Here is a 3,298-nt window from a genome sequence, read left to right as displayed (position 1 = left end):
GCATTTGGAGTTCCATCGGCATATTACATGAAATCTTTTGTTTGCAAACCTGACCGCAAGTAGTTCCTTTTCAATTGGAGCATTACTGCTGGAGGGTGTAAGAGCTGTTGGAAGCATACACCATCAATCCACAAGTTCAACTGTCCACTATTTCATCTAATCGCATGCTCACTAATGCCCCTTGACATTTTGAGAGAATTTGATCTTCTTATGAGACTTGTTACACAAAGTAATCATTAAGGTCAAACCTAGCTAGAGCTTTTCCTTGTGCCTTAGGCAATATTCTCAGTATGCACGTCAGCACTGCCCCTGGGGTTTGCTCCATTGTTCTGGAAGTGTGTGGATGCTCTCAAAATAACATTAAAATAGGATTTGGCTGTGTTGAGATTCTCTTCAAAATCAAACTTGTTAGGGAAGTTTTTTTTACTGTGGCATACCATTTAGCACCCTGTGTTGCAGTTTGCATTTGACTGTGTTCTGTTGTGCTGTGTTTAGTGTGGAGTGGACACAGGAGTGCTTAGTTTTTTCAACCATGAGCTTGAAATATATTCCGGAAAATGCTGGAAAATCTTTGTGCTGCCTGTGTCACAGTGCACGCTAACAAATTAATTTTGTCTACTCTGCATGGTTCAGGATATTGTTGCATGTCAGCACCATATGTTACCTCTGTTTCCTGGCAGCAGGGAACCTCACGGTGAATGAATTTTCACCATTTGAGCACTGTAGCACTGTACCCCAAGGAAAAGTAGTAAGGTAGGCTTTAAAATCAGTATGCAGAAGACTAAAATAATGTTCCTCTGGAAGGTAAGGAGCCTCTGGAAGTAGTAGGTGAATATGTCTACTTAGGACATGTAGGACAAAATTGATGATAAGAAAATAGAGTAATTTGTTTGTATTGACTGTTAAAGTATATTGATAAGTCATATATCATTGGATAGCTTATGCAGAGTATATAATTGCACTAAAGTAATCATAGGTCCTAATTACTAACTGGTAATTGAGTAATTGTGAATAAATCTTGGCTTGAAGCTACACCATTAAGTCATGTATTATTGGATAGCTTAAGTGAAATATATCTGCGCAGTGCCAATTGTAAGCCCTAATTAATTAGTGTTATTTCGATAACTGATTAAAACTGCAATTTATGCTACAACATCAAGTCATTATTGTTCGAAAACTTGTTTGAGTATAATTTCACTGAAGTATTCCATGTCCTAGTTGCTATTAATTAGTTGCTTTAATGAATAATTGAACTTAATGCTAAATTTAAGCATCAAGTTGTATATCTTTGGATAACTTATAGTGAGTATGAGCACCACAGTAATTGCTGGTTTCAGTTAACAAGCATTAAGCAGTTAAATGTGGTTACTAATAGAGCTTAGCCCACTATAGCAAATCATATATCATTCAAATTTTCTCATAAAACCCGAAATCCTAACACCACAGAATGGAAATACTAGCACTTACTGCTATGAATCCCCAGCCTGCAAAGAGACGTAAGTCCACATGGTAATTTATTTATCATTGCCTGTATGTTACACTTAACATCTAAAGTGAAATGTTTACAATTTGCTTACAATAACTTACACTAAAGTTTACAAGAAGTATTTTGGTAAATTCCTGTGCCGGTTTCCATTGGTGACGGTGTCTTGGTGGAAAAATCTACTCTAGATCGGCTGCGTACCCACTGCAAAAGAGCATCGGCTAAATTTGCTAGGGGCCTGATGCGAGCACTGTTCACTGAAGATGAACTCAGAGGAAAATCTCTACGGCAAAAGGGAACCAGCTCAAAAAAGGATGCACCATGCAAAGAAGCTCTGGACCCTGTTCGGGTAAATGCTATCATCGGTAAGCACGACGCTGTAGCAAATTGAGCATATGACCAGCGAACGCCATCTATGTGAGACTGATTTAATTAATTGCAAATTCTCTATTTTCAGGTTACACTTGTGGCAGTTTTGACACCACAGTGTGCAGCTTAAGAACAGCCTGTCGTCGATGTTTCAAGTGAAATTAAATAAAATGCAAAGTTTTGCATTAGCTCCATGTGAGAATCTGGAATCCGCTTTATTTCAAAGCTTTCTGGGGCAATTCCAGTCTCAATGGCTATAACATTCTCCATATAGGTGCGCACTACCATCTCTAGGAACATTAGAAACGCATCAAACAATATACACCATGATGACAATAGTCACTCGCGCATTAAGAGTTCAATAAACATTCATACATTAATAATGCATCAGAAACAATAGTCACTCGTGCATTAAGAGTTCAATAAAAATTCATGCACTAAGAGTGCATCAGAAACACGGTGGCCAACTTTCTTATGAAACTCATTAAGAATGCATAAAGAAAATCTACAGAAATGTGAATGTGCATGATGAGAAATGTAACCAACATTTAATAACAAACTCATTAGGCTTTTTTGTAAGGGCAGGAAGTAGCCGCAGATCCGGACCATGAAAAGGAAATAAGAATAGGATTGGAATGGAGCGCATTTGGCAAGCACTCACAGAGTATGACTAGCAGCTTACCGGTATCGCTCAAGAGGAAAGTATACAACAGTTGCATCTTACCTGTACTCACCTATGGGGCTGAAACGTGGAGGCTAACCAAGAGGGTTCTACTTAAGTTGAGGACAATTCAGAGGGCTATTGAACGAAAAATGGTAGGGGTAACATTAAGAGATAGGAAACTTGCAGAGTGGGTCAGAGAAATAACTCAAGTTATTGACATTCTAGTGGAAATTAGAAGAAACGGACATGGGCAGGACATGTGCAAAGAGAGGATAGCCGATTGTCGCTTAGGGTAACAAACTGGATTCCAAGGGAAGGAAAGCGTAGTAGGGGGCGGCAGAAAGTTGGGTGGGCGGATGAGGTTAAGTTCGCAGGGGTCAAGTGGATGCAGCTAGCACAGAACCGGGTTAATTGGAGAAATATTGGAGAGGCATTCGCCCTGCGGTGGGTATAGTCAGGCTGCTGCTGATGATGATGACCATTGTAAATGGCCACCACCAGAAGTTTCTGCCTACTGTGTCTTCGGGCAATTACTGGTTTCACGTCAGCTTGCCAGCACTCGCCAATTTGCAGCTGCTAACATTGTTTGCTAGGGGAGCATGCAGTTGCTTGTGCAGTAAATGTATACAAAATGTAAATGCATGTGCTGCGCAAGCATCGCAAGGCGTCAAATTGTAAGTGAGAAGCCATGCGATCGCTAAGTTCTGCCAAGCGTGCGGGCATGCCAAGCGTGCCACAAGGTACTGTACTCATCCATTACTTTTCCTAATCTATACTAATGA

The sequence above is a fragment of the Amblyomma maculatum genome, chromosome 8, assembly GCF_055883805.1.
Source record: "Amblyomma maculatum isolate TAMU_Amacu chromosome 8, ASM5588380v1, whole genome shotgun sequence".
Classification (NCBI taxonomy): Eukaryota; Metazoa; Arthropoda; class Arachnida; order Ixodida; family Ixodidae; genus Amblyomma; species Amblyomma maculatum.
The sequence above is the reverse complement of the archived record's forward strand: the minus strand, read 5'-3'. Positions refer to the sequence as shown.